Genomic DNA, 13520 nt, shown 5'->3' with positions numbered 1-13520 from the left:
AGTCAGTTCACCTATTTCTCTCCACCTCAAGAAGCAAACACTTGTGTGAACTGTGCATTGATTCCTACATACTTGCATATTGTACTTGTTATATTACTCTATGTTGACTATTATCCATGAGATATACATGTTACAAGTTGAAAGCAACCGCTGAAACTTAATCTTCCTTTGTGTTGCTTCAATACCTTTACTTTGATTTATTGCTTTATGAGTTAACTCTTATGCAAGACTTATTAATACTTGTCTTGAAGTACTATTCATGAAAAGTCTTTGCTTTATGATTCACTTGTTTACTCATGTCATTACCATTGTTTTGATCGCTGCATTCACTACATATGTTTACAAATAGTATGATCAAGGTTATGATGGCATATCACTTCAGAAATTATCTTTGTTATCGTTTTACCTGCTCGGGATGAGCAGAACTAAGCTTGGGGATGCTTGATACATCTCCGACGTATCGATAATTTCTTATGTTCTATGGCATATTATTGATGATACCTACATGTTTTATGCACACTTTATGTCATATTCGTGCATTTTCTGGAACTAACCTATTAACAAGATGCCGAAGTGCCGGTTCTCGTTTTACGCTGTTTTTGGTTTCAGAAATCCTAGTAACGAAATATTCTCGGAATTGGACGAAACGAAGACCCGGGTTCCTATTTTCACCGGAAGCATCCGGAACACCCGGGAAGGACCGGAGGGGGGCACCGGGCCCCCGGACCATAGGCCGGCGCGGCCCGGGCCCCGGCCGCGCCGCCATATGGTGTGGCCACCCCTTCGACCCTCCTCGCGCCGCCTCTTCGCCTATATAAAGCCTCCGTCGCGAAACCCCTGAGGCGAAAAACCACGATACGGAAAACCTTCCAGAGCCGCCGCCATCGCGAAGCCAAGATCTGGGGGACAGGAGTCCCTGTTCCGGCACCCTGCCGGAGCGGGGAAGTGCCCCGGAAGGCTTCTCCATCGACACCGCTGCCATCTCCACCGCCATCTTCATCACCGCTGCTGCTCCCATGAGGAGGGAGTAGTTCTCCATCGAGGCTCGGGGCTGTACCGGTAGCTATGTGGTTAATCTCTCTCCTATGTGCTTCAATACAATAATCTCATGAGCTGCCTTACATGATTGAGATTCATATGATGATGCTTGTAATCTAGATGTCATTGTGCTAGTCAAGTGAGTTTTACTTATGTGATCTCCGGAGACTCCTTGTCCCACGTGTGTAAAGGTGACAGTGTGTGCACCGTGTGGGTCTCTTAGGCTATATTTCACGGAATACTTATTCACTCGTTGAATGGCATAGTGAGGTGCTTATTTATATCTCTTTATGATTGCAATGTGTTTGTATCACAATTTATCTATGTGCTACTCTAGCAATGTTATTAAAGTAGTTTTATTCCTCCCGCACGTGTGCAAAGGTGACAGATGTGTGCACCGTGTTAGTACTTGGTTTATGCTATGATCATGATCTCTTGTAGATTGCGAAGTTAACTATTGCTATGATAATATTGATGTGATCTATTCCTCCTACATATGCATGAAGGTGACAGTGTGCATGCTATGCTAGTACTTGGTTTAGTCTTTTGATCTATCTTACACTAAAGGTTACTAAAATATGAGCATTATTGTGGAGCTTGTTAACTCCGGCATTGAGGGTTCGTGTAATCCTACGCAATGTGTTCATCATCCAACAAAAGTGTAGAGTATGCATTTATCTATTCTGTTATGTGATCAATGTTGAGAGTGTCCACTAGTGAAAGTCTAATCCCTAGGCCTTGTTCCTAAATACGGCTATCGCTGCTTGTTTACTCGTTTTCATTGCGTTACTACTGCTGCGTTACTACCGCTGCGTTACTACCGCTTATTTACTCGTCCTGGGCAAAGCACTTTTCCGGTGCCGTTGCTACTGCTTATTCATACCACCTGTATTTCACTATCTCTTCGCCGAACTAGTGCACCTATTAGGTGTGTTGGGGACACAAGAGACTTCTTGCTTTGTGGTTGCGGGGTTGCATGAGAGGGATATCTTTGACCTCTTCCTCCCTGAGTTCGATAAACCTTGGGTGATCCACTTAAGGGAAACTTGCTGCTGTTCTACAAACCTCTGCTCTTGGAGGCCCAACACTGTCTACAAGAATAGAAGCTCCCGTAGACATCATATTACATCCCCATGACCTAGTCATTAGCGTCGCAGCTTTCATGAATGTAATATCACTGAGTGGTCCCTTTATAAAAGTATCTTACCATCGTATGGACGGAAAAAATCCCGCTCTTGATAACATAGGCCTCAACCATTCCATCGATATACCCAACTGCACCTTTATGATCACACTATCAATACAACTAAGGCAACATCCGGAGATGATGATTAATACGATCTCACGGTCTAAGGATTAAGTTACTATGGACTTTATGAACATTGCAACATTGAACTTGATATCGATTGATCATGTTGCAATACTTATTTTGTGGGAATGTCCACCATATCATTCATCCAATGAGATGACCTCATTGTCAATGACGCGCGTGTGTGTCCATGATCGGGAAAACCTCGACCAACAATTGACCTCAATGAAATAGTCATGCACTTGTGTGCTTATTAGGGACTACCCTATTTTTACAATATAGTTATATCATGCATGGCACGAAACTAAGTATGAACATTTAATCCACCTTTATTTGAGATTAAAGAAAGACTTACAAGTATCCCTTAATAGATAGTAGCAAGGGTATAAAGACCTTAACTAGTAGCTCCTCGTGGTTCGACTATCTTATTTCGAAACTAGCTAGAACTGAACTGTGCACTTCCAGTCATCAAACTATTTTCTGGCGCCGTTGCCTGGGAGCTCGGCGCTTTTGGTCTTTGGTATTAGTTTCTAATTTATTAATATCTTTACTAAAGTCATTTAATAGTTTCAAGTAAACACCATGTCCGATCTTGGGCTCATGAATAAGCTTGACACAGTTGAATACCTCGGGAGATTCAATCGACGATATGTGAAAGAACTTCCGAATGGAAGTGATGTGAAATATGCAATTCATCCACGTCTCATTGCTATTATGAAAGATAAACGTTATGCAGGAGATGATCCTGATGAGGATCCCATTAATAATTTACATTTCTATACTGAGTTTTGGGTGCCGGTGAATTCTGTAAAAGCTTGAAGGACATCTAATACCATAACATAATCAAGGTTAAATTCATTTGTCGTTTGTTCCACTTTTTTGGTTTCTTTATAAACATTCAGACAATCATAATCTATTTCTATTTCACCTTTACTCCCAAGATCAAAACCCCAAGTTTCTCTATTTCTGTCAACTTTATCTAGGTGTATCCAAGCTTGTTCAGGAGTAAGGTCCATAAAACATCCACGAGATAAAAAATCTAATTCTCTTTTATTACCTTGATCAAGTCCTCCATAAAAGATATGCAAACATACCAAGGTGGTAAATCATGATGGGGACAACTTTGAACCATACCCTTGTATCTCAAGTAGGCTCTTGTCAAACTTTCACCACGGCGGTTCTTGAAATTAGAGATGACCCTTCTCGACGGATTTAACCTTGGGGTAAAATCGATATATGAACTCCTTTATTAGATTCTCCCAAGTATCAATTATTTCTGTAGGAAAAGTTCTATACCAAGATAGGGCAGTGTTGGTTACAGATCGACTAAACAATTTAAGTTTCAATTCATCATCAGAATAGTTTCTCAGTTTAATAGTCCAACATAACACAGTAAAGAAATGTAAATTATAATAGGGATCCTCATCAGGATCATCTCATGCATAACTTTTCTCTTTGATAATAGAAATTAGACGTGGATGAATTGCATATTCCGCATCACTTCCATCGGGAATTCTTTCACATATTCTGGATCACTTCCATTATACTCGACCACCTCAACCCATTGAAGCAATGCAAATGGTAGTTGATACACCTAAAGAAGTGTTGATCGAGAGGCGACCTTATGAAGACCCGCTTCCTTTTCCAAGGACAACATCGAGGCATGTTGGAGCTCAACTCCTTCCAGAGCAAACGAACAAGGAGGAGAAGGTAAAAGAACCGGAAGAAGTTAATAATGAGGAACCCAGTGATGAAGCTATGGAAGAAGAAAAGGAGGTAACTAAGGAGGGAATTTTGGCTATGCATGCACGTTGTAACGTAGTTGAGCTTGACTCTGAAGCCTCCCAATTCGTAGAAGGTACGGTTAAAGCTAATAATGTGGGTAAGCATGTTCTTCATTGCACATTTGGTGGATCTTCTTATTATGGTATTTGTGATATTGGGACAGTCGTTAATGTTATTCCTTATAGACTTTATTTCAGCATTCAAGATGAACTCGAACAAGCAAGATTAGAAGACACATATATGACAATAATGCTTATTAATAAAACTCTTTGAGGCCCTATGGGAATAATAAGAAATGTGCCTATTAGCATTGGACCTTATAAATATCCCATTGATTTCGTTGTCATTGATATGCCATTGACTCTCATTGTCTAGTCATTTTTGGAAGAACATTTCTGAACACTGCAAGGGCTAACATTGATTGTAGGAAAGAAAATATCGCCCTCAAGTTTGGGGAGGAAGTTAGCGCTTCCACTTTTCAAAATTTGAGCACAAGCCTATAATTAAATATTTTGAGGAATAAGAAATTGAGGAAGAAGGTAATCTTACCAATCTTTTTTTATCCTTTATGATACCCCTGAAGATGACATCGAAAGAAGTTTACTTGAGAATGATGAACTATGAGAGATTTAGATAAAGAGGAGATTGATGAGTATTTAGACCCCTCTCATGTTGTTAATTCCTCTCTGAATCAAAGTTATGAAACACCTGAAAGAAAGGGAGATGAAGCTTTACCACCTCCAGAACCGAAACCTCTCCCACCGGATTCTAAATATAGGTTTCTAGATGAAACAAATAAATATCATGCTATTATAAGTGCTAACCTTGCATAAAAAGAGGAGGACCAACTAATGATGGTACTTAAATGCATTGTAAAGCCTTTGGGTATTACTTAGATGACTTGAAAGGGATTAGTCCCTCGATAGCCACTCATAGAATATTCATGGAAGAAGGATCTCAACATGTGGTAGTTTTCAAAGAAAACTTAAACCTGAGATGAAGGAAGTGGTAAGAAAGGAAATCATCCTCCTTCTTGATGCAGTGATTATTTATCATGTTAAAGAGAGTGATTGGGTGAGTCATATTCATGGTGTTCCTAAGAAAGGGGGATTTATTGATGTTCCAAATAAACACAATGAAATGGTCCCTCCTCGAACTGTTCTAGGACATAGAATGTGCATTGATTTTAGAAAACTCAATAGAGAAACTAGAAAGGATCATTACCCATTAACCTTTATATATCAAACATTAGAAAGGCTTGCCATACACTCTTACTTTTGTTATGTAGATGTATACTCCGGTTTTTCTCAAATAGCTGTTCATCCTGAAGATCAATAGAAAACAACGTTCACTTGCCCCTTTGGATTATATGCTTACCGCAGAATGACTTTTGGTTTATGCAATTCACCAACTACCATTCAGAGATGCATGACTGCCATATTTGTTGATTATATTGAGAAAATAATGGAAGTATTCTTGGACGACTTTTCTCTCTACGAAATTCATTTAACCATTGTTTGCGCAATTTGCATAAGGTTTTGTAGATATGTGAAAACACAAATCTAGTCTTGAACTGGGAAAATATCATTTCATGGTTCACGAAGTGATAGTGCTTGGTCATAAGATCTCAGGCAAAGGAATATAAGTTGATAAATCAAAAAGTGGAAGCCATAGAGAAAATACCACCTCCACGAGATCTTAAAGGTATAAGAAGCTTTCTTGATCATGCCGGATTTAATAGAAGGTTTATTAGAATTTTTTTCCAAAATTGCAAGACCTCTAACTAATTTGTTACAAAAGAATGTTTGTTTTAAATTTGACGAAAACTGTCTTATTGCTTCCAACATTCTTAAACAAACTCTTCTTAAAGCTCCAATGATCAAACCACCTGATTGGAGAAAACCTCTTGAGTTACTTTGCGAGGCAAACAATGAATCCTTTGGTGTTGCTTTGTGCCATCATGATGGTAAAGAACTAAATAAATCATGTTAGCCGCAATCTCAACAAGGCGCAAATAAAATACCCAATGGTTGAAAAAGAATTCTTTGCAATTGTGTTTCCTACTGAAAAAATTAGATCTTATATTACTAACTAGAAAGTTAGAGTCTATACTGATCGTGAAGGCTTGAAAGAAATCCTTGAAAGGACAGATTTAAGCCTAAAATGATCCGTTGGATTTTTCTTTTGCATGAATTCGATCTACAGATTTTGCAAAGAAAGGAAGAACCACTTGAGATTCAAGAACATCCAGATGAAGAAAGACCATAGAAAAAGGTGGCTGCAATTTGTGTGCCCCCAGGAACTCTCCACCTTGACAAAGGTTTTTTCCCTATTCTTTGTGATGGTGCTAGCAAATATTTGTTACCCACCATATACGAAGGAAAAGGGAGAACAACCTAAAAAGTTCAAAAAGATAAAAATATCTCGGTAGAGCTTACGGTGAGTAAGTCAAAGGTATTTCTGCTCTTTTCAGTTCTTAGTCTCTAGTTTTTCACCTTTTAGTTCGTGTTTTTGAGTTCCTTGCGTTTTCTGAGTTTACAACTAGTTTTTCGACCTTGGTACGGGTGGGATTCCGCCGCATGCACCCGTACAGATGGTCGCTATTCTCTCCGCACTTTGTGTTTCGTTTTCTTCCAACTATGTTTCTCTTCGGCTTGAGTACGGGCGGATGGTACGACCAAACGCGCCCGTACGGACGGTCGTTATTTCTTCTGTATCCTTCGCCATGTTTTCTCTCGTTTTAAAGAAAAAATACCGCCTCTAAGAGTCAGTAACTCTGCGACCGAACTGTACGGGGCCCGTACCAAAATTTGGGAAGGTTTTAAACCTACATTGTTTGTTTGGATTTTTGGGAAATCATCGGGTACGATCGGGTGGTACGGGCGGCACCCGTACCGATGGACGTCGTGTGCACCAGATATTCCTTTTTAACTCTTTTTGTCTTCCTTATTTATTGGGATTCTTTCTCGATATTTTCCTTTACCTAACCCTTAATAAAGTTCCCAAAGCTTCTTCTTCTTCAACTCTTTCAGATCTTCGTCAAAAGATGCGTTATTCCACTCCGGTCAAAGAAAAACCTCTCGGTTTCATGGCTCGGTCTTGGGGCAGCTTCCAGACCTCGTCCATCGAAGCCGATAACTGCGAAGTTCAGGGCCTCATCCCGAAGAACCCGGAGTCGTCCTACGACTCGTTCTTTGAAGATTACAAGGTCTTCATGCATCAAGCCTCGCGCGAAAAACCTCTCGGTTTCGTGGCTCGGTCTTGGGGCAGCTTCCGGACCTCGTCCATCGAAGCCGATAACTGCGAAGCTTAGGGCCTCATCTCGAAGAACCCGGAGTCGTCCTACGACTCGTTCTTTGAAGATTACAAGGTCTTCATGCATCAAGCTTCGCGCGGTTGGAAGCAACCAGAGCACTTTGCCATGGTGACACCTGAAGACAAGGAGGAAGCTAAGAAGCCTCACGGGAAGGGGTGTGTGGAGTCGCTCAAGCTCATCTCCACCAACTACGAGTCAATGAAGTTGATGTAGGAACCTATGAAGAAATCACCGCGCACACGTCTACAACGAAGAAAGTCACGTTGAACGCCCGCATCAGTGTCAAGCCGCTGGGGAGTGGGATTTCAACCTCAAGGATGAACCAACTCCACCAAACAAGCCACTCATGAGGACCAAACAACATATCAACCACCATATCAACCAGCTGGAGAAGTATCAGAAGGAAGAACTCGTCCATCGAGACATATTGCGTCGGCGTCTCCTGAATATGGACAACAAAAAGAATGTGTTTGGTGACGCGACATTTAGGATGTGTTTGGTAGATCGTATGTACTCTAGGTGGAGCAGAAAACATGCTGATTTGTTGCCCAGCTGGCCTCTAGGTTGTGGCCAGTGCGGTTCTTAAAGCACCAAAAAGATGCCTTGGGCCATGTCCCGGTTGAACGCTCGAATCAACCATTTCCCTGGAGCCTGCCCCATTCTCGCGCTAGCTTGCACATGAAGATTTCTACGCTCACCCTCCCTCAAACTCATTCACCCTCCTTCACCTCTACTACATTCAAATCACCACAATCATGCTTCAAATACATATAAGATGTACGTGAAAAATAGGTGTGTCATTGATATGAATCCATTCCGACCGGTTTCGAGTTTTGAGTTTTATCAGTCGTAAATTGTAAATTTCACTTTATTGTTTAAAGATTTTTTTGAATGATTTTTTTTTCCAAATTCGCCACACACAGTCGACCGTTTGAAATTTTCTTTCAGAAGTACGTCACCTCACCATTACGCACAATTCTCGTGTTGTAAGTTTTTCGTTTTAGTGGACGTAGATGAATAGATAAATAACTCACTAGTATATTGTAACTAGTACGTATGTGATAGTTCATTTGGGTGTACTGTAACCTGTTGCTCAAAGTCTTACTTGTCTTCTTGATCATCTTGTTCATCGGTTCAAAGTCTCACTTGAGCCGTCGTGGTATGCATTGTGCCTGACTTCGTGGATGGCGATATGGTCATGGTAGGTGAGTGGTGAGAGAGCGTAATCCATGGTGGTACCACCGCCGTTATTGACAACATCATGGTGGTATTTACATGTGCGTCGTGGTAGACCTTGTGCACTTCGTGGACAGTGACATGGTCATGGAAGGCGGGAGGTAAGAGGTGGCAATCTATGGTGGTAGCCAACGTCGATTGCGGTAGTATAGTGGTAATTTTTGCGCGCCATCATGGTAGCCATGGTGTCGTACTTCGTGGAAGGCGGTGTGATGATGGTGGTGGTAGGTGACAGGTGGTAATCCGTGACGGTAACCGTTGTGCCACCGTCATTGTCGGCAACATGGCGGTAACTGGTGTGGCCAGCATCATTGGTGCATGGTTTCGTGAAACGGAGACGTGGTGATGGTTGCGGTAGGTGAGAGGTGGTGATCCATGACGGTAACCGTTGTGGCCATCATCAGCAGCAGCGGCATGGCGGTAACCGGCGCGGCCACCGTCCTTAGCGGCGACATGGTGGTAATCGCCATGGCCATGGTCGTCATCGGCGGCATGGTGATGGTTCTGGTAGGTGAGAGGTAATGTGACCATGTTGAGAAAAGGTAAGGCTAAATCAAAGCACGCGGGCAACCAAACAAAGTGTCACTTTGGTAGCAATCCATGCATCACGATTAACTAAACAAGTGATAAAAAGTTAGCTGGTAGCTCGCTTGCAACGCGCAACACCTCCCATCTTCATCCGCTAGTAAGCCCCAAATCAAAAACAGGCTACCAAACTGTCGTCGTGGTGAACGAGCAGATGCCATAGGATGGCTTAAGTTGGGGCCGAATGGACGTATGAGGATTCGGGGGAGGGTTTGTGATCAGGTGTGATGAACTTCCGGATGGTTTCCTCAAGAACTTGGCCAGGGCCAGAGGTTGAAGAAGAAAGACACAAGGAAGAACTCGCTCTAGATCATCATGTTCATTGATTTCCACATGGTTACAGGTTTCTCAGTACAAGCTATTCTGTGTTCTCGCTACGTGCCCGTGAAGAAGGGCTGCCCCCTCTCCTTATATAGGGGAGAGGGTGGCTTACAGGGCAAGAAACCCTAATGGCATCTTTGACTGGACAAACTACTTTACAAAGCTACTTTAATCATAGATGACACCGGAGTCCTCTTTAATCGGGGGCGCTGACGTCCTCCGGCTTCTTTGACCGTCATCCTTCCCTTTATCGTCATCCCTTCGTATAAAGTTACTTTGCTTAGCTCATCCTTGTCTTCTAGCTCTGGAGAGAATCTTTGACCAGCTTTGCCGACAAGCCCTTCCTTCCGGTGGCCCGGTACCTTTTCTATTCGGTTCCGGTATCCCTCTTATGAGGATACCGGCTTAGCCTGTTCAGCCAAATGCCTATCTTAGACTCCGGCATGAACGTCTAACCGGTATCCTGATGGCTCAAACCATCCGGTTTGGCATGCCTTTGGCATACCGGGGGTCATCCCCCCAACATTAGTCCCCGAAGCTGGTATAGTCTGGCGGATCCTATCCAACAGACCATGCCGAGTTCTTATGTCTGTGATACCGGTTTGATTCATCCGGCGTCACGCTCGAATCCGGCATCTTTGCCCGGATCCTCCTTATCTTTTCTCTGCAAGTCATACCCCGGTATCTTATCTTCCGGTAGCTTAACCATTAAACGCTTCCTCGGCGAAGTCGAGAATATCTCGGGCCCCGCGCCTGACAGAGACATGCGCACTGTGACTGACGCGCCAGTGTCAGTTGTCATTTCACTTCGACTCCCGCGCGCTCATTTAATGCACCGCAGCGGATCCCACTAGCCGTTCTAGATCTCTGTGTGCCCCCGTGTGGCCTTCGGTTTTTTTGCGTGTATCCCTTCGACACGTGGCGGCCCATGGTGTGAACCGCCGTGGGCCGCGAGGCGAACCGCCGCGGCCCAGCGGTTTCCAGCCCACTTCCCTTCTTCTTTATAAGCGCAACCGCCGCTCCTCCTTCATCTTCTTCGCATTCCCCACTTCCCTGCGCGCAGAGTTCATCGCCTCCGTGCCTTTGCCATTCTCCGTCGCCGCCGCTTGTTCGAGCCCGCCGTCCGGCGAACTTACTCCTTTGTTCCGCCGGACCTCGCCGCGCGGAGATCCTTAGCTGTAACTTCACCGCGCCCGCAGCATTTGTGTTTCCTCAAGCTGTTCTTCGCCTCGCCGTCGCCGGACTTCCTCGCCTGCCCCAGGCTCGTCGCTCCTCCAGCAAACTTCTTCCCTCGCGACTTCGCCGCCTCGAGTTAGGCTCGACGCGCCTTTACCTCTTTCTCTTTTGCACTTTGGATCTCGGGGACGGTAGAGTATTTATTCGCTCTTTGTTTTGCTTTTCCTCTTACTCGTAGATCTTCGCGCGAGGGTTCGTTTGGGGGAAAACTCGTTTCTCGGTAGATTTCGGCATCTCCTAGATCTCCATGTCTAGCGAGGGATCTCTCCCTGCCGCCACTTCTAGCACCCAAGATAGCAACGCCTCCGATGGGCTAACCGACGACCTCGCCCGGATGGGCCAGGCATCCAGCCGGAAGCAAGAGGCCGGCACATCTAGCCGGGCCTCCGGAAAGGACAAGACACGCAGAGCCTGGAGAAGTTCCGACGTGACCCAATATGAGATCGACTGGCTCTACCGGTCCAGGAGGATTCCGGAAGGAGTTACCTGCCGGCTTCCTCGCGGCGAAATCCAACCGGTGCTCGAACCGGGTGAGGCCGTTGTTTTCCTTGCTCACTTTGAGCGTGGCTTCGGCCTTCCTGCCTCAGATTTCTTTCGCCAACTCCTTGACTTCTATCGCCTCCAACCTCATCATCTCCCCGGCAACGCCGTTTTTTATCTTTCTTGCTTTGTGGCCTTCATGGAGGGCTACATTGGCATCCGTCCCGCTCGCGAGACGTTTGCCCGCTTTTTCTCCCTTCGGATCAATTCGGTCCAGGGCAAGGACATTCCTAAGCCCAAACCCCCCGTTCAATGCGGGTCTTGTATTATCGGCTCCCGCCAAGGGAGCCCCTTTTTTAAGTTCAACGGCCTCGAGTCTTGCCGCTTGTGGCAGACGACGTTCTTCTATGTGAAGAACGCGGGCGACGAGGACCTCATCAACTTGCCGGCGTTCAACCCGGCGCCACCCGCCAAGACCAACTGGCATTACAACCCCGGAAGGGATCACACCGAGACGAACCGGGTGGTGCGCTTCATGCAGGGGTTGATGAGGGACACCAAGATCTGCTCCGACGATATCATCCGTGCCTTCATCAGCTGCCGGGTGCTTCCCCTTCAGCAGCGCGCGCACAAAATTAGTGAGATGTACGGCCCCGGCGATCCCACCAAGATGACCGGCTTGGCTTTGAGCAAGGAGGACGTGGTCCTAAAGGCGGGCCAAATCTGCCAAACGGACATGCCGGATGACTGGGAGTGGGGCCTTTGCCCTCTTAGTGCCAGGAATCCTCCGTCCAAAGATGTAAGAAGATATGTGGCTCGGGTCGTGTTACCGGTAACTTTTGTGCAAGTGTCTAACCTTTCTTTTTTCCTTTGCTTTCAGGCCAAGGCCCGCTTCCCCCGGATTGATTCAGACCGGCGAGGCCCTGTCCAGAAGAGGCCCTTGGACAAGTACGATCCGGATCCTGTCATTCATTGGCTGGATCTGAGGATGGGCCGGACTCCAGCTTCCCGCCTCGGCAAGTCTCCGCCGGAACCAGCTGGTTCGTCTGATGATTTGACCATACTTGAGGTAGCCTTTCTGTTCGTTTTCTTATGCACTTTTTGCTATTTCCGTTCTGTAGACATTCCCTCGATCGGCAACAAACCACAGGTCCATGAGCACGTGCCTCCGTTGCAAGCTGAGGTGGGGGACGAGTTCCTCGGACAACCTTATGGCCGAAGGCCGAAGAGTGATCCTCCGGCCGCTGATGCCGGCCCCAGCCGTGCCTCTTCCGGCAAGCGCCCTCGGACCGAGGTCATCGGCGGGAAGCAGGTCAGCACCAAGCGCTACAAGCAGAGGCGGATGCCGATGTCTTCCGGGTAAGTTTTATCTCTTTTTATACTCTCTTTGTTTCCACCGAATTCTTCTCCGGTTGCTTTTTTCCAACTCGTTCTCCTTTTCTTTCTTTCAGCCCTGCACTTGAGCTTGGCTCGGCCGGCTCTGCTGGCTCCGCCGGCTCCGCGAGGACTTCAACTCCTCCTCCTCACTCAAGTCCGGCACCATCTGGTGCCGGCAACACCTCTGCCTCCCCTTCGGGGGCACTACAAGTTCGGGGCGCGCGGCCCCAACACCTCCGGATCACCGCGCGGAGGAGGACTCTACCTCCCCTCCGGAGACCCAAGACACCGGCGCCGGCAACATCGGCGCCGGCCAAGCTGATGTCGGGCGGGCGGAACCTCTGGTTCCCTCTTCCCCGAAGAAGAAGAAGAAGCCAAGCTCTTCCCCTACCGCGCCGGATGCTTCCGCGCCGGTCTTTATTCCTCCTCCTGAGGCCACGCCGACACCGCCGCCCAGCCAAGGATCTTCCGCGGCCAAGCAGCCGGTGCCGTCCAAGACCCCCAAGATCACCACTTTTCTAAAGCCCGGGGCTTCCCGCGGCAAGGCTGTGGAGGGCGGCACCTCTGGTGGCTCGGGAGATGTGGTGCCGCACGTCGGCCCCGCCGCGCTCGTTGCACGGGACAAGCCCACCGGCCTCCTAGGTCGGATCGTTGAACCGAAGCGCGCGGGCAAGGACCCGGGGCACCTCCTCCCCTATGCCCGGAAGTGGAACGAGGCGGATATCTCTGCCTCAACCCGCGGCCCGGGGAAGGACCGCCTTCTCGCGCCGGATCCCGCCGGGGCTCGGTCTCATCGAAGAACACTTCACGCGCGTTAAACGCGCCGTGAAAGAGTTC

This window comes from Lolium rigidum, chromosome 3 (genome assembly GCF_022539505.1).
Source record: "Lolium rigidum isolate FL_2022 chromosome 3, APGP_CSIRO_Lrig_0.1, whole genome shotgun sequence".
Taxonomy (NCBI): domain Eukaryota; kingdom Viridiplantae; phylum Streptophyta; class Magnoliopsida; order Poales; family Poaceae; genus Lolium; species Lolium rigidum.
The sequence above is the reverse complement of the archived record's forward strand: the minus strand, read 5'-3'. Positions refer to the sequence as shown.